Below are 19,310 nucleotides of genomic sequence, written 5' to 3' on the forward strand. Positions count from 1 at the left end.
GCTTGCTCAAACTCATGTCCATTGAGTTAGTGATGCCATCCAACCATCTCATCCTCTGTTGTCTCCTTCTCCTCCCGCCTTCATTCTTGCTCCTGCCTTCAGTCTTGTCCAGTGTCAGGGTCTTTTCCAATGAGTCAGTTCTTCGCATCAGGTGGTCAAAGTATTGGAGCTTCAGCTTCAGCATCCGTCCTTCCAATGAATATTCAGGACGGATTTCCTTTAGAATTGACTAGTTTGATCTTCTTGCAATCCAGGGGACTCTCAAGAGTCTTCTCCAGCACCAAATATGATATTACCTGAAGGTTTTTTGTAGATACCTTATATCAGGATAAGTAGACACTTAGCTACTCCTAGTTGGCTGGGCACTTTTATTATGAGTAGTATTGGATTTTTCAAAATACTTTTTTGGTCTCTGTTGTGATGATTATACAATTTTCCCTGCTATTCTATTAATATGGTGATTATATTAATTGATTTTCAGATGTTAAACCAGTCTTCCTGGTATAATTTCCCCTTAGTATCTAACATTTTTTATATGTTGTGGAATTCACTTTGATTTTGCTTAGGATCTTTGTTCTGTATTCATGAGTGGCATTATTTTACAGTTTTCATTTCTTGTCATGTCTTTTGTAGCAGGGCAGTTGTTCAGTCACTAAGTGCTGTCCAACTCTTTGTGACCCCATGGACTGCAGCAGACCAGGCTCCTCTGTCCTTCACTGTCTCCCAGAGTTTGCCCAAATCCATGTCCATTGAGTCAGTGATGTTATCCAGCACAGGGCAGTACTAGTATCATAAAATGAGCTGGGAAATGTCCCTTCCTCTTCTACTTTTTGCGTGAGTTTGTAAAGGATTGGTATTCATTCTTTTTTGAAAACTGAGTGGAATTCACCGGTGGGCCAGCTGGAGCCTGGACTTTGTGGGAAGTTTGCAAATGACTGATTCAATCTTTGTATTCATGATTTGCCTAAGATTTTCTGTTTATTCTTGAGTCAATTTTGGTAGTTTTGTGTCTTTCTAGGAATTTGTCAGTTTCATCTAAGTTATCTAACTTGTTGGCATCCACTTGTCACTGCACCCTCTTCTAAACCTTTCTATTGCTCTTCTTTAACCAACAGGATATTAGTGTGTTTAACTTCCAGATATTTGTCAATTTCTCAAATTTCCTTCAGTTATTGATTTCTAATTTAATTCCTTTGTGGTCTGAAAACATACATTCTATTATTTCAGTTGTTTCAAATGTGTTGAGATTTGTTTTGTGGCTTAGCACTTTGTCTACTCTGGAGAATGTTTTGTGTGCTTGAGAAGAAGGTATATTCTACTGTTCAGTGGAGTTTTTCTAGAGAGATTTGTTCTAGTTGGTTTGTAAAGTTGTTCAGATCTTCTGTTTCCTGTTAATCTTCTGCCAGTTTGTTCTACCCATTATCAGGCTATTAAAGTCTCTAGCTATCATTGTTGAATTTCCTATTTTCCCCTACAATTCTGTTGGTTTTGCTTCTTTTCACCTTGGGTCTCTCAGTGTGGAATTTCCATCCCATAAGCGAGTGGAGGCAGAGGTGATCAGGGCCCAGTATTCTCAGATTATAGCACTGCAGGTAAGTCTCCTGCACTGTACGTTGTAACTGGGTGGGGGAATACAGACCCAGTCCTTTTGGACTTGCCTGGAGTAGTGCTTTTGCAACATGGGGCTTGCAGGAAGGGGAGATGAGAAAAGTAGAAGTCTCCTTTTCCTGTAGTGAAACTATGATTTCAAACTGGGGGCTGAAGAAAGAGGGGGCTCCTGTCTTGGCTGCACAAGCCTGGGGTAGAGTTTCCTAGGAGCTGGGGAAATGGGTGTAATGGACTGGGTTATGGGTCAAATGCCACAGACTCTCACTCTTCCTACTGAGACTTAGTAGATTTTCTTGAATGAATATTCATCCATTTGTTACATGCATTTAGGGCAATTTCCAGAGAATATGAATGATTAATGATTTTTTTTAAATTTGCACTTGTTAAATTGCTTTTCTTGGGAGAGTGTCTGCCAGTCCTCACTCCTTCCTTCCCAAAGTCCACACCCCTCTTTTTGAAGATTCTGAAATATAATTATTATATATATATGTATATATTTTGCTTCCTTATATTCCATCCCCCACTTTTTGTTTATTTAACTAATTATTTTATAAGGATCATTTCACTATTAATAACATGGAATGAAATTGTAGAAGGTTTACTCAATAAATTGTTTCCTATTTGTGGCATCTGTATATCTGCCATTTGTTAGCTAATTCATGAACACAGATGGCTTCATTGAATTTGAATCCAGTAAAAATCACTGAATCTGTTCTGGTTCCAATAAAACTTAGACGTACTATAGCCAGTGAGCTTCCTCACGTGCTACTGTGGGGACAGAATCTTAGAAGTTTATCCAGGCAGATCATCATGTCCTTAGGTTTGCTTGTGCAGTGACTTGTTGTTTTTCAGTAGGTCAGTCATGTCCAAATCTTTGCGACCCCATGGTCTGTAGCCCACCAGGCTCCTCTGTCAGTGACTTGTTACATGGCATTAAATTTCAGGCCAAACCTGACATTGGTCTCTGCTTCTTACCCGGATTTAAGACTGGCACTAATGTATTACCCCTACTGTAAGCATAGTATACAGCTTTATAATTGTAATAACTTACTGATTATATTCCCTCCTAGTAGCCATGGCCTCGGTAGTCCTGGTACAATTCAAATTAAGGTAGAAATCATTGCATGACAAAATTGGTTTCATTGGACACAGGCTTTCTCCATATTGTGAGAGTCAAGCAACAACCTAGATAATTGTGCTTCAGAGAAAGAGTATTCTTAAATATTTTATAAACTCCCAAATTAAAACAATTTTCTAGATCTTTCCTATCAAGTCCAATCATTTTATAATATAGTACTTTACCCATATTCGTATAATGGTAGCAGATATGGTAGGAAGTTTAGAAAACTTACCAAGTGAAATAGCATTAGTGGAGGTCCCTTTCCTTTTTATTCTAAGAGTTGTAACAGACCTTGTCATTGTGAGTTCCCAGTGTTTTATGATACTCAGTTTCTATCCAAAAAATTTGAAGAATCATTATTTTACATATCTTGTTTGATATTAAAATCATAAATATCAGATATTATGTATCAAATGAGGAAGAGATATTTATTACCTCCAACTGGGTTCAAACTCTGGAAGCATCCTTGTTTAACAGAGGAATTTCAACTTAATAGCAAAGGAAAGCCATTCTATTTTTGCCCCACCATGCAAGGCTGTTTTGCTGGGTGGAAGATGCTCTGGACAGTGAAGGAAGGAGGGAGGAGACTTTTAAGTTTTTTGGCCCCTTTGGATTTAATGTCTACTATGAATTTGAGTAAACTCTGAGGGATAGTGGAGGAGCCTAGCATGCTACAGTCCATGGGGTCACAACAAATTGGACATGACTTGACGACTGAATAACAACAACAAATCTATTTTAGTATTAAGACCTCTTTTGTTTAATATTGGAAGAAAATTCTTACAATGTGATGAAACTTACCACCTAAAGCCTTGAGCCTTCTGTAATAGGACGCGGGTTTCTAACATCCTAATGTTCCTCTTCCGCTAAATTTCTTATTTTGCAAGTTAAAGCCCAGAAAAATGGAATTATCTTGTCCAAAATTAGACAGGTTTCTTGTCACCAAGTCTAGTAATTTCCTGTGCTCATGGTGCTGCCTCTAAAGAGGTACCTTCTCAGGGTGTAAGGACAGTTCCTAGTGTCCAGCAGTTCTTTTTCTCCCTCTGGGTTTCCTAGACTGCTTTGCCAAGTGAGTAGAGGTGAAAATGAGCCTGACAGCTCGTCATGTTCTCTCTTCCTTGTAACAGTGTACATTTTTTGAAATGGCAGTGTCATCTGATATTGGAGCCTCCAAAACCCTGAGTGGCTTCATGGAACACACTGTGGGCTTACCAGTGTTGGACAGGAAGAGGGAGAAAGACCTATATTTTGTTGTGTTAATCCCCTGAGATTTTGAGGGCAATGTGTTACCATAGCATAACCTGGTATTTCCTTATTAGTGAAAATTCCAAAACTTTGTAGGCATCGCCTCAAGCCAGTGTTGCATAAAAGACTCAGTTTGAAAGCATTGTACTGAGTTCTTTGAGAATGAGGAGAACTGAGAAGGATATAGCCTCTGGCCAGCTGGCTGAGGAATGGTAGGAAGAAGTAAGCCAAAATGATGCCAAAAGAAGGGAAGGATTCTACAGTTTCTGTCAAAGAATTCAGTAGGCCACTCCTATCTTTTGGTGAAACACTGTGTATGGGTAAAATTGACTAAGTTTTGGTGGTTGTGTATGTAACACAAATAGCCCGTAGGACATACACTTAAACGTAAGGTTCTTCTCTTTAAAAAAAAAAATTTTTTTTTTTAAATATATCTGAGAATAGTCTGGTAAAAATCACACAATGTGGGAAACACTGGCTAAATGACTTTGCAGTGGGTCCTCCTGACACTGAAGTATTTACCAGTAATCCGATTTCTTTCTACACTGCACAGTCCTTTTTATGTTACATTGACTTCATTTTGTGTTTTCTGGATCATTCCCTTGCTGCTTAGAGTGCACTGGATTGTGGCCGAATTGCCTAATTATCATGCAGTATTAAATAATCTATAAAAGTGAGTAGAAATGTGAATTAAAAGGAATGAGCCTTGATCACTGTAGGTGGTATCAGTTCAGTTCAGTTCAGTTCATTTCAGTTGCTGGGTCATGTCCGACTCTTTGCGACCCCATGAACCACAGCACACCAGGCCTCCCTGTCCATCACCAACTCCGTGAGTCCACCCAAACCCATGTCCGTTGAGTTGGTGATGCCGTCCAACCATCCCATCCTCTGTCGTTCCCTTCTTCTCCTGCCTCCAATCCTTCCCAGCATCAAGGTCTTTTCAAATGAGTCAGCTCTTCGCATGAGGTGGCCAAAGTATTGGAGTTTCCGCTTCAGCATCAGTCCTATCAATGAACACCCAGGACTGATCTCCTTTAGGAAGGACTGACTGGATCTCCTTGCAGTCCAAGGGACTCTCAAGAGTCTTCTCAAACACCACAGTTCAAAAGCATCAATTCTTCAGCGCCCAGCTTTCTTCACAGTCCAACTCTCACATCACATCCATACATGACCACTGGAAAAACCATAGCCTTGACTAGATGTACCTTTGTTGGCAAAGTAATGTCTTGCTTTTTAATATGCTGTCTAGGTTGATCATAACTTTCCTTCCAAGGAGTGAGCGTCTTTTAATTTCATGGCTGCAATCACCATCTGCAGTGATTTTGGAGCCCCCAAAAATAAAGTCTGACACTGTTTCCATTGTTTCCAGTTAGTACAATGTTACTAAATGAATGAAACCAGTTACAAAAGACTGTATAATGCATTCAGTTCAGTTCAGTCACTGAGTCGAGTCCAACTCTTTGCAACCTCATGGACTGCAGCACACCAGGCCTCCCTGTCTATCAGCACCTCCTGGAGTTTACTCAAACTCATGTCCATTGAGTTGGTGATGCCATCCAACCATCTCATCCTCTGTCGTCCCTTTATCCTCCCGCCTTCAATCTTTTCCAGCATCAGGGTCTTTTCCAAGGAGTCAGTTCTTTGTATCAAGCCAAACTATTGGAGTTTCAGGTTCTGCCTCAGTCCTTCCAAAGAATATTCAGGACTGACTTCCTTTAGGATGGACTGGTTAGATCTCCTTGCAGTCCAAGGGACTCTCACAAGTCTTCTCCAACACTACAGTTCAAAAACATCACTTCCTCTGCACTCAGCTTTCTTTATAGTTCAGCTCTCACACCCATATATGACTACTGGAAAAACCATACCTTTGACTAGACAGATCTTTGTTGACGAAGTAGTGTCTCTGCTTTTTAATATGCTATCTAGGTTGGTCATAACTTTTCTTCCAAGGAGTAAGCGTCTTTTAATTTCATGGCTGTAGTCACCATCTGCAGGGATTTTGGAGCCCAAAAAATTAAAGTCTGTCACTGTTTCCATTGCTTCCTCATCTATTTGCCATGAAGTGATGGGACCAGATGGCATGATCTTAGTTCTCTGAATGTTGAGTTTTAAGCCAACTTTTTCACTCTGCTCTTTCACTTTCATCAAGAGACTCTTTAGTTCTTCACTTTCTGCCATGAGGGTGGTGTCATCTGCATATCTGAGGTTATTGAAATATTTCTCCCAGTAATCTTGATTCTGTCTTGTGCTTCATCCAACCCAGTATTTTTCATGATGTATCTGCATATAAGTTAAATAAGCAGGATGACAATATACAGCCTTGACGTACTCCTTTTCCAATTTGGAACCAGTCTGTTGTTCTATGTCCAGATCTAACTGTTGCTTCTTGACCTGCATACAGATTTCTCAAGAGGCAGGTCAGGTGGTTGGGTATTCCCATCTCTTTCAGAATTTTTCACAGTTTATTGTGAACAACCTTGGGAGTATACTAAAAACCACTGAATTGTGACTTTAAGTGGGTAAATTCCATTAAATGTGAATGATACCTCAATAAAGTCGTTATAAAAATTTATTAACAGGAAATATGAACCACTTTTCACCTTCAGGCTATGTGAATTTCAAGTGTCAAGGGTAAATAGACTCCTGTGAACATTCAGAGTCAAGGCATATTGCTGTCATGAACTCTTCGTGCAGAACGTACTCGACTATGACCTTCAGGAGGCCAAAGTAGAAAAATATCAGTGTAGGGACAAGTAATAAGTATTAAGTATGTATTCACCTGTAATAATAAGACTAAATGGTTGTTACAAATAAAATGATAACACATCAAGTTTGCCAGTATAGACCAGTTTCTACTTCTGTTTGGCCCAATTAACTTGATCCCCTTAACTCTTAAAACTTTTTTTATAACTTTGAAAAGATTTGTATTTTATCCCTTACTTATTTTATTACGTATTTATTTGACCGTGCTAAGTCTGAGTTGTGGCATGCAGGATCTGTTAGTTGTGGCGTGTGAACTCTTAATTGAGGCATGTGAGATCTAGTTTCCTGACCAGGGATTGAACCAGGTCCCCTGCATTGGGAGCTCGGAGTCTTAGCCCCTGGACTACCAGAGAAGCCCCTCAAAACTTTTTGACTTTGTAAGTTACATGAATGTTCTCAAGTTGTGGGATTATAGTAGCTTTTTTAAAGTCTTGTGCTCTAACAATGTAGATAATGTAATTTATTAATGATGGGAGAGAAGTGGGTAAGCATCAAAAAGTAGCGTAAGCCTAATAATTGCCTTTGAAGCATTCCAGAGAGTAAAAGGATATTCCTTTGAATTAGATGCTAAGGGAGAGGAGGAGGGAGAGGAAGTTATTAACAAATTTTAGACTAAGAAACAAATAGAAACTTTGAGTGTTTGGTTCCTCTAGCTCTCAAGGCAACTAGAAATTCCTGTGTCTCTCCCACCTCACCTCGCTTTCCAGTATGTTTCATCCACATCACTGTTGATAAAACTCAGGTTTTACTACTTCAGTGGTCCTTCCCCACCCATTCATGTTTCTTTTTTTTTTTTTTTCTTTTTTTAATAAATTTATTTATTTTAGTTGGGGGCTAATTACTTTACAGTATTGTAATAGTTTTTGCCATACATTGACATGAATCAGCCATGGGTCCACATGTGTTCCCCCTCCCGGACCCCCCACCCACCTCCCTCCCCATCCCATCCCTCTGGGTCATCCCATTGCCCCGGCCCCGAGCCCCTGTCTCATGCATCGAACATGGAATGGTGTTCTGCCCCACACATGACAATATACATATTTCAATGCTATTCTCCCAGAACGTCCCACCCTCACCTTCTCCCTCAGAGTCCATAAAATTGTTCCATGCATCTGTGTCTCTTATTCTGTCTCGCATATAGGGTTATTGTTACCATCTTTCAAATTCCATATATATGCATTAGTATACTGTATTGTTGTTTTTCTTTCTGGCTTACTTCACTCTGTATAATGGGCTCCAGTTTCATCCATCTCAGTAGAACCGATTCAAATGTATTTTTTTAATGGCTGAGTAATATTCCATTGTGTATATGTACCACAGCTTCCTTATCCATTTCTTGATGGTGGAAGATGCATTGTGGGGTTTGTTGTAGATTTTGTCCATCCCGTTAGTTTTTGTTTCATTTATTCTATTGGGTTTTTCTTTACAGGTAACTCAGGAAAATTTAAAATCTGTTCTGCAACTCCCATCTTCTTCCCAGAGTGCTCCTGAAAGCACATTGCCCTCTTTTATTGATTCTTCCTTTTATTGTTTTCTTATGTGTCATGTCCTCCAATAAATTGCCAAGAAAGAACTTAGGGGAAGTTTGTTTTGGTTTTGTGTTTTTAAATTTGAATTCCTGAAATGTCTTTATCCTTGCTTTTAGATGACAGTCTGTCTAAGGAGAGAATTCTGGTTAAAAATCCATTTCCTCCACGATGTTGGAAGCATGTCTTCATTTCCTTTTAGCTCCCAGCATTGTTTGTGCCCGGTGGTAAAGGCTCCCTCTGCCAAGCAGGAGACGCAAGTTCCATCCCTCTGTTGGGAAGCTCCCCTGGAGGAGAAAACTGCAACCCACTCCAGTATTCTTGCATGGGAAATCCCATGGACAGAGAAGCCTGGCGGACTGTAGTCCATGGGGTTGCAAAAGAGTTGGACAGGATTTAGTGACTAACCAATAACAACAATAAACTTGCCGGAGTCCAGCTCCAGCAGGTCCAGGGGTTCCCTCAGGATGGACGGCGTCGGCGATGCGAATGAGAAGACACAGCGAGTCTCGGTGTTTCCAAGTGTCTCCTGACTTTATTGTTTTTAAGACAGCTTTTATATTTTTAGTGGTACATAGAAACAAATGTAAAGTATAGAGTCATACCAAATCAGTTTAATGGGTCAACAGTGTTGACCCTTACCGACATCGTTTGCATATCTTAGTTCATTTTGTTTACATCATCTTCTGGCCTGGGGGCCTGCTAACATCTTGTGACTCTCCATTGATAAGGGTTGATCAGTCAAAACACTTTTGTATCAGGCACAGCAGGAAAGAATTCATCAATAGAAAGTTTCAAGGTAAAACCTGTTTTCGGTAATCTATCCTACGCCTTGAGCTTAACAGAAAAGAATGTGGTTCCATAAAGTCATAGAACAGCAAGCTGAAGGTCAGCTCTAAGTAAGAATCATCAGTTAAATCAACAATTGTCTTATTATTTGTATTAAAGCTAAACTTCTATTTATATAAATCTCTAACTATTATGCTTTCATTATATAGGCTAAATACGTTAAGAGCAAAAACATAGTGAGTAAATATAGACTAAGTAACAGTTTCATAAAGCAATATTTCTTATATTTTTTAATAAGCCTTTTTTCCTACGAAGGGTTCTGTGCCCATTGGGGCCTTCTGTGTGGTGGCTCTCAATATTGTTTATTGTTAAAGAGCAGTCATGCACACTAGCTCCAAAGGCACATGCACATTTATTAAACAAACCAATATGCTAGCAAGAGGAATTTGGATTAGTATACTCTATATCCTAGATAATTTTGTTAGGGTGTTACCGTTCAGGGGCCTTGTTGATTTGAGGTTTCAGAATGATCTATTTTAGAAGGGAATCAGGAAAGGCCTTTTGCCTAAGTCATAGAAAATAAGAAGAGGTTTATTATAGCTGACATCAGAAAGACAGATATCATCTTTAAGGTGAGTGCTGAGGCAGCCTTCCGAGAATCCCTGAGGCCTGAGAAGCCATGCTCGGATCAGTCCTCTTCCTCATGACCTTGCCATGGGTGGGATCTCGTGAGCTGGCTCCCAGCATAAACTGTTGTTGAGAAGTCTGTTGTTACAACCTTCCATCAGTCTTGGTCATCTGTCTCCTTATCACTGATGGTCTTGCTGTTCACTAGGAGTGTCAAGGATTTCCCTTGTCTCTGGTGTTCTGAAATTTCATCGTGTTGTGTCTCAGCATAAGACTTTCTTCATTCATCTTGCTAGGGATTTGATAGGTCTTCCATTTCATTCTGGGAAATCCCCAAGTATTATTTCCTTTGAATTTTCCTCCTTTCAATTATCTCTGTTATTTTTTTCCCTCAGACATCTAGTCAGGTAATGACTCTTTCTAAATTCATCTTCTAATTCTGATTCCTCCCTTAAAGTTTTCATAATCATTTTGTTTTTTTTTTCTGTCCTATAAAAGTTCTCTTATTTTCCAATACTTCCTTTGATTTTTAAATTTTTATTAAAGTATAGCTGGTATTCTTTTGATTTTTAAATGTTTTTCCATCATGCATTTGGTTTCTAGGAACTATTATTTTCATACCTGTGTCTTTTATTCTTAATAGCATACTATTCTATCTTAATGAGTGTGCTAAAATTAAATATTAATACAAAACAGAGATGGGACTTGAGTATTCCCTGACCAGGTGATAACTATTTAAGTCATGTAAGCAAACTAAATCTAGCTCATTTCAAGAACGTAAGTGAAACTTAGGCTATTTCTTGTAAATGCCTCTGATAGTTATAAAAGAAACTTAAGTCACCTTCCTAAAGTTGGCATGGGATAATGACTTTTCACCAAATTTCCTGCAGTCTGGAGGTACCCATTGTAATACCCAATGTCCTCATTTTCACATTGTAAGTCATTCTGTGGCATCATCCCTCTGAGCTTTATGTCAGTTTTTAATTTGAAAGTTCTGAGTTCATGAGCTGTTCTTATATGCACAATGAACACTTTAAATGCTATTCATTGTTTTGGAGGCTTGAATTTTGCTATTTCTGGATCTTTGATAGGTGTAAGTATATTTATTTTCTTGCCAAGAATACTAATTAAGAGTAGTTTTGGAGTCTTCTCTGGTAGTTTCGGGTTTTTTGTTTCTTTCAAATGTTGTTTCTACCATGCTCTTTAACGTTTGCCCATCTTGGTGTTGTCGGGGTGAGACATTTTATTTCAATGTCTTCAGGCATTTGATGTTTGTTCTTATTTGAGCACAAGGTACTAGGGTGGTGTCACCTGCATATCTGAGGTTATTGATATTTCTCCCAGCAATCTTGATTCCAGCTTGTGCTTCCTCCAGCCCCACATTTTGCATGATGTATTCTGCATGTAAGTTAAATAAGCAGGGTGACGATATACAGCCTTGATATACCCCTTTTCCTATTTTGAAACAGTCTGTCGTTCCATGTCCAGTTCTAACTGTTGCTTCCTGACCTGCATACAGATTTCTCAGGAGCAGGTCAGATGGTCTGGTATTCCCATCTCTTTCAGAATTTTCCACAATTTCTTGTGATCCACACAGTCAAAGGCTTTGGCATAGTCAATAAAGCAGAAATAATGTTTTTCTGGAACTCTCTTGCTTTTTCTATGAGCCAGCAGATGTTGGCAATTTGATCTCTGGTTCCTCTGCCTTTTCTTAATCCAGCTTGAACATCTGGACTTTTACAGTTCACTTACTGTTGAAGCCTGACTTGGAGGATTTTGAGCATTACTTTGCTAGCATGTGAGATGAGTGCCATTGTGTGGTAGTTTTTTTTTTTTTATTCCATATGTGTATGATAATGCATGCTTGAAGTCAGTGGAATAAAACTCTTTAAATGCTGAGGGAAAAGGATTTGCATCCTGAGGCACGGTATAGCACTAAAATTGTCATTCAGAAGTAAGGATGTTACTTTTAGTGTTAGTTGCCCAGTTGTGTCTGACTCTTTGTGACCCCATGAATTTAGCCCGTCAGGCTCCTCTGCCCATGGGATTTCCCAGGCAAGAATACTGGAGTGGGTTGCCATTTCCTTCACCAGGGGATCTTCCTGACCCAGGAATCAAACCCGTGTATCCTACATATAAAGGCTGACTCTTTACCATCTGAGCCACTGTGGAAGCCCATAAATAGTTTTGGGCAACATCTAATAGAATTTATCTCTTACAGATTCTTTCTGAGAAAACTACGAAAGGATGGACTCCAGCAAAAGAATAAGTGAATCTAAGGAATGGAGTGGGATATAAGCAACAACGGTGAGTAAAATATGTACGTTTAGTTCTAATGTAACACAGTGATTTTATTGAGAAAAAAAATGTTAAACTTAGGCCAGCTGAGTTTACTTCAGTTATACCCACCTGTCTGCCTGTGTTTCAACTATTTTCAGTATAGTGACTTGCTCTTTATTGACCATTACGTGTCTGTTTCTCTTGCTAGCTAACTACCACTACACTAAGAAAAGGAAAGTAGTTACTATTTAAATAATATAAGAGAAAGAAAACCAGAAAGTATTTGTCTTTATAACCCCTGGGTAGGCTCACCTAGTGCTTAGATAAGCGCCTCTCATATAAAAGGTGATCAATATATTTATTGAGTGAATAATATATTCTCTTTTCCAGCCCGTGGTAAGATTAGTGATCAGAGGTTCATATCCTTGGTTTGTTTTTCTCAGAAGACAGTGATAAAAATGAAGCTATAATTAAAACATTACAAAGTCTACATTTTCAAGAACTTTTGGCAAAGAATAATTTTGGGGGAGACAGTTTTCTGAGAGTTCTCTTTTAGGTCTTGAATAAATCTTAGGTTTAAAAAAATCTTGACTTTTATCTGAGCAGCAATGAAAGTCTGGTTCTTAATTGGAAAGGAGATAGGTATTTTAAAGATAAATTCTTAAAGTATTCTTTCAGGATATGTCACCCAGTTATTTTTCCATAAAAAAAGGCAGACAAGGTCCTCACCATCATTCAGAAGCACTTTCTGTCCACACTGTGTGCTGTCCTGGTATTTCTTTAGGGAAATCTCAGAAATGGCCTGGCAGCTCCAACCTGGTGGTGAAATCATCATCTTGGCAGAGTGATGGTCATTTCCTTACATTTTGGCTCCATACCCAGCTTGCAAATCAGTAGTTGAGTATATTTAAGGTACCAGCACTAACAGTCAAGGTCCTTTACTTAATTTTATGATTACTTTAGAAAGGGCTTTTGTCCATATACTCATGTTTGCTGAGGATGTGTGACACATTGTTAAAGCCAGACTTTTCATGAGGCAGGTGGTTCTCGTCCCCAGGTCTGTATTACTTGGTACTTCTTGGTAAGTCAGCTATGGAAAAGTCCAGGTCTTGTATATGTTGTGTTGTTGTTTCATCATCTGGGGTTTTTGATTCTCAAAACTTGTGATGTGGCTACTGGCTAAGATTGAGCTGCTGTTCGGGCATCAGGATAAAAGCCAGGGCTCATCCATTTTGAAGTCTTTTCTGTTTCCACGCCTACCATCTTTCTGACTACTAATAGCTAGTTAGCATCCATTGATTTTTTACAAAAATAAAACAGAAACCTGTTGTTGTTGTTCAGTCGCTATGCTGTGTCTGACTCTTTGCGACCCCATAGACTGCAACCCGCCAGGCCTCCCTGTCCCTCACTATCTCCCGGAGTTTGCCCAAGTTCATATCCATTGAACATAAACCTGTAAATATCTAACCAGTTTTTGCTCTCTTTTTGCTACCTATTTAAAAGAAAATTTATAATGTAGATCAAGAGTTAAAGAAATATAAAAACAATTATACTTCAATTGATAGCATCCACTTGACATTTACATTTTCCTAGTTTAGGATAGAAAAGTAACTCTTATTTACTGTGATGAAAAGATTTCCAAAGACATATAGTAAAGAGTTTGATGTTTTTGGGCTTCAGAAAAACTTTAGAGAAAAATTTTATGGAAATGCTTTTGTTTACCTTTTCAAACTCATTTCTTTGAAATTATGAGAGAGAGGGGACCATGTCCATTTTCCTTTAACTGTATTTTTCAGTGTTTCAATTAAGTACATAGTATACAGTATTTTTCACATGTAATGAAATCATTGGATATTTTAACAGTAAGACAGAAGGCTCGCTGAGCATTTGAAAACAGCCGTGGCAAGTAGGGAAGTATATTATTCAGAGTCTACTTAGATGATAGAAGTAATTTTAACAGGAGAATTTAATATAAAGCATGGTCATCTAGGAATTGGACATTAGACAAAAGGAACACTAAGATTTCACAGCCTGTCCCTAGAGCTGAGAAAGTTAAGGGAAGAGATTAAAATTATCAAAAATTAGAATTTTGGCTGAGGGACACAAAGAGCTTGGGCTCAGACTTCTGAGAGGGTGGGGCTGAGCTGTGTTAGAGCCTCAGGAAAGCTACCGAGATGCTGCACAAGTGTGGGAGCCCGACCTTTACAGAGGGGGTACCAGCTGGCTGCATCTGGGGCCAGCGAGAAACCACAGTGATGTGGGTCCTGCCAGTGCTGGGAAAAATGCCACTGGAATCAGCTATTCTACTGGAATAACCAGCCAAAGGTGCCTCTTTGTTGGATGGTAATGAGAGTAAAAGGAATCAAAACAGGGACAGGAAATAATCTAGAAAGACAGTGTCTTTCCTCTATCCTTCTGTCTACTCTCTCTCTAGAGCCCCCTATTGTCAGAGCCTAACACTGATCCCACTAGCCAAAGAGAAATGGTTTGCAGAGTCCACTTCCCCGCTCTGCCCAGAATCACAAAATGTGAAGAATACAAGAGTGGACCTGAAGCTAAGAGGTGACAGTTTAATAATGAGCACAGGAAAAAACAAAATAAAATAAAACTGACTTGTCTTTCTTAGCATCTATATGACTATTTCATGAAAAATAATGCTTTTGACCTTCGTATTTTAGGTAAAATTAATCACATTTTTTACAGAAAATATTTTTCTTGCTCAATTAACTAAATGGAGTCTGAAAAGAAATTAGTTGGATAAAGATGGTGGGCTCAACATATGCATGTGCTTTCCCAAATTTTTAAATAGCTGAAGTGGTATTTTTAAAAATCTTAATTATGTTATAATAATAATTCATTACAGAAAGAAAGAGAGGGAAAAAAGAATGCTGATGAAAAGGCACATCCCAAAAGAAAGCTGGAGAATGTCACTGCAGATGTGGGAGTGGTTCCCAGGGAGCTGGAACCTAAAAGTCAATGAATATGAAAAGCAGATCAGGCTTCTGAAATATTGGGATGAATAATAGGGTAATTTCTTTCTGAGGAGGAAAAACAATAAGCCCCCCCTTTTATCTGCAAAGAGGCTAGCAGGGACAATAGCAGTTTGCTGTCAACATAAAGTGATCAGGGTAGGCTGTGGTCAACAGAAGAAGTTCCTCATATGGTGAATGACCCCTGGAAGGGGCATTGAGTCAGAGAGTAGAAGAATAGCTACAAATTCACCTATAAAACATGCCCTGTTCCTTTCCTACAAACACAGGAGGTAACAATCCAAGAAAGGAACAGGTCAAATAGTGACTCTGAAATACAAAGATGAATAAACACTAAGGAATTGCATGAGAAGGTCTGTCACTATGAAAGAGAGTCACCAAATTCACAAAGAAGATGACTACCTTACACCTGAAAATTTAGTTATTTGAGTAGACAAAAAAATAATAATAAAGGAACTATAATTGATATTAAAGAGATGATATAACATCTGTTTTTTAAAGGCAGTTATCAGAAGAAAAACAAATGCCTTGGTAATTATAAATCATTGATAATTTTAAAATAATCTTAATTGTTTTATAAAACTGTAATTCAGGATAATGCATATGGGGAAAAAGGAAAGCAGATGAATTTAATTAATACAGAACAACATGAAACAGCAACAGTACTTATACCAATGTAAATATTTTGGTAGAAATCTTAAGATCTCATTAGTTATCTTCAAGGCTGACTAGATACAGCTAAAGAATGAGTTAACATTGAGGTGCATGTATCATTACATAGAGTAGAATTTTCTTCTATTCTGAAAAAATATGCCCAGGGCTGGGATTATAAGATCATATGGTAACTCTAGTTTTTTTCCCCTCAATTTAAGGAACCCTCATAACTGTTCTCCATAGTGGCTATACTAATTTACATTCCCCCCAACAGTGTAGGAGGGTTCCCTTTTCTCTACACCCGTCTCCAGCATTTATCATTTGTAGACTTTTGGATGATAACCATTCTGAGCAGTGTTAGGTGATACCTCATTGTGGTTTTGATTTACACTTCTCTGATAATGAACAGTGTTGAGTGTCTTTTCATGTGCCTGTTCACCATCTGTATATCTTCTTTGTAGACATGTCTATTCAGATCTTCCCATTTTTTGATTGAGTTGTTTGTTTTTTTGATATTGAGTTGTATGAGCTGTTTGTTGATTTTGGGTATTGACCCCTTGTCAGTTGCATCTTTTGGAAATATTTTCTCCCATTCCATAGGTCATCTTTTCATTTCATTGAAGGTTTCTGTTGATGTGTGAAAGCTTTTAAGTTTGACTAGGTCCCATTTGTTTATTTTTTATCTTGGGAGACAGATCTAAGAAGATCATGCTGTGATATGTCCAAAAATGTTTTGCCTATGTTCTCTTCTTGGAATTTTATGGTGTCATGTCTTATATTTAGATATTTAAATCATTTAGAGTTTATATGGTGTGAGGGAGTTTTCCAGTTTCATTGATTTACATGCAGTTGTCCAGCTTTCTGAACACCACTTGTTGAAGAGAATGTCTTTTCTCTATCGTATAGGTTTGCCTGCTTTATCATAGATTAACTGAATGTAGATATGTGGGTTTATTTCCTGGCTATCTGTTCTGTTCCATTGACTTATTTGTTTACTTTTGTGCCAATACCATGCTGTTTTGATTACTATAGCTTTGTATTGTTGTCTGAAGTCTGGAATGGTTATGCTTCCAGCTTTGTTCTTTTCCCTTAGGAACGCTTTACCAATTACCAATTCTTTTGTGGTTCCATATAAATTTTAGGATAATTTGTTCTAGTTCTATGATAAATGTCATGGGTATTTTGATAATGATTGCATTAAGTCTGTGGATTGCTTTGATAGTATGGCCATTTTAACCATGTTAATTCTTCCAGTCAAAGAGCATGAGATATCATTCCATTTCTTTGAATCATCTTCAGAATTATTTATCAGTGTTTAATAGTTCCTAGTATATAAGTCTTTCACCTCTTTGGTTAGGTTTTTTTCTAGGTATTTTATTTTTTGATGTGATTTTATAAGTTTTTTTTTACATTGTCTTTCTGATATTTCATTGAAATCTGTTGCATTTTATTACAGTAAAGAAATGCAGCAGATTTCTGTATGGTAAGTTTATATCCTGCTACCTTACTGAATTCATTTATCAGTTCTAGTAATTTTGGGCCAATGTTCATAGCAAGACCATCTCTAGTAGCCAAGACATGAAAGCAACCTAAGTGTTCATCAACAGCTGAATGAATAAAGAAGATGTAGTATATACACACACAGAGTGGAATATTACTCAGCCACAAAAAGAATGAAATAATGCATATATAGCAACAAGGATGGATCTAGAGATTATAATACAAATTGTTTTAAGTCGGACTGAGACAAACAAATATCATATGATATCACTTTTATGTGGAATCCAAAATATGTGATATAAATGAACTCATTTACAGAACAAATAGATTTACAGACTTAGAAAACAAATTTATGGCTATGAAAGGGGAAAAAGGAAGGAGGAATAAATTAGGAGTTTGAGATTAACATATACACCCTACTATATAGAAAATAGATAAACAATGAGGACCTGCTGTGTAGCACAGGGAGCTATATTCAATATCTTACAGTAACCTATAATAGAATATAATCTGAAAAAGAACATATATATCATATATATATGACATATATATCATAAAGAATCACTTTACTGTACACCTGAAATTAATACAACATTGTAAATCAATTATACTTCAATAAAAAAAGACATAACACAGCAACATGAATCAACAATAATATCTATGCCAATATAAATTCCTTGGTAGAAATTTGAAGATTAGTTAGTTTAAAGGCAGAATAGACACAGCTAAAGAACGAATTAAAAAGTCAAGGTTTTTCTCCATGGAGGAAAAACAGATTAAAAATGACAAAAAATTGTTATATGGGAAATGGGTCCAAAATGCATAATAATTTTGTCTGCCAAACATTTCAAGCATATAAAAAAGAAAATGCAGGGACTTCCTTGGTGGTCCAGTGGTTAAGACTAGGTGCTTTCAATGCAGGGGGCATGGGTTCGTTCCCTGGTCAGGGAACTAAGATCCCACATGCCATGTGGCCAAAGAAAATAAAAATTTAAAAAATAAGAGAGATGGAATGGAAGAAGCAACCAAATAAATTGTTTATGAAGTATTTTCAGTGTGTACTACGATACTAATTTAAAAGGGCCCACCAAGCTACAGTGGATTAAATAATAAAAGACACATAATTTTCCTATTGTGTTCAGTCACATACCTAGAAGACAAAACAAATGCTTGGCACATAGTAGGTACTCAAAAAAGATTTATCAAATGAATGAATGAATCTAAATGTAAAATGGTAAATTTTGAGAACACCAAGATTAAAGAAAAAAAAAAAGATTCCCAGTGTCTACAAAGAAAAAAATGTGAATTAGATTTGCATTATATGTAATGAGAAATACCAAGTGGGGCAAAATTTCAAATTCTAAGGGAAATTGATTTTGAAAATAAAATCTTATAGCCAGCCACATTAACATTTAAGTGTGAATATAAAATAAGACATTTACAAATATGCAAAGACTCAGAAACATACCAATCTGTAGATCCTCTCTAAAGTAAGTATTTAAGCTTATGCTCTAGCAAAACAAAAATGAATTGAAAGAGGACATAGACTGGAGAACAAATGAACCAGGAAAGCTCAGAGCAAAGTTTATATAATTATGCTTCATTGAAAAATAACAGCCTGGGACTAAAATTCCCAAAGATCTCAACAGACAAGTTAGTGGTCAGGAGCTGGGGAGAGTTGAGTGGGGATTACTAGATAGGAGGAAGAAAAAATCTTTCCTGCTCTGTTCAGTAGGTAAATATAGAAAACATTAAATTTTTTGAAAAGTATGTTTTAACATAATGGAAAGCATAGATTAAATGTTCTTAAAACTCAGAGTATAGAAGAATCTTTTAGAGTGTTTCATTTAAAAAAAAGTTTGATCAAATTATATGAGCATTCTTAACGCTGATTGTTGTGCAGTAGCTAAGTGGTATCTAAATCCTTGTTGACCCCATGAACTGCAGCAACACTGTCAAATTCTATGTAGTAAAATTTACCAATTTATACTGTGTCAACAGTAGTTAAAAGTACTTTTTCCTGTACCTTCACAACACTTGATATAATCAAATGACTTTTTCCTCAGTCTGATCATATTTTTAAACTTGGTCTTTATTTGAGCAGTGTATCATAGTTATCACTTGAGACCCATGAAAAGAGAGCTCTAATTTGTTCTTTAAAATAGCTGTATAATGTTTCATAGTGGTTGGTACTTCTTAAGATTATGC

General features: G+C 37.4%; 1 protein-coding gene across 8 annotated transcripts in view; it reads left to right on the forward strand.

The window, feature by feature from the left end:
• The window catches only part of KCNN2 (potassium calcium-activated channel subfamily N member 2), a 476,417-nt gene that overhangs the window by 136,444 nt on the left and 320,663 nt on the right, over positions 1-19,310 (forward strand). For all 8 annotated transcript variants that reach the window (XR_014058369.1, XM_081505792.1, XM_081505793.1 and 5 more), the window contains one exon: positions 11,900-11,985. The gene's annotated coding sequence lies outside the window, so the exon portion shown is untranslated. The remainder of the gene's footprint in view (positions 1-11,899; positions 11,986-19,310) is intronic.

The sequence above is a fragment of the Giraffa tippelskirchi genome, chromosome 7 (assembly GCF_054371585.1).
Source record: "Giraffa tippelskirchi isolate mGirTip1 chromosome 7, T2T-mGirTip1v1.2.pri, whole genome shotgun sequence".
Taxonomy (NCBI): Eukaryota; Metazoa; Chordata; class Mammalia; order Artiodactyla; family Giraffidae; genus Giraffa; species Giraffa tippelskirchi.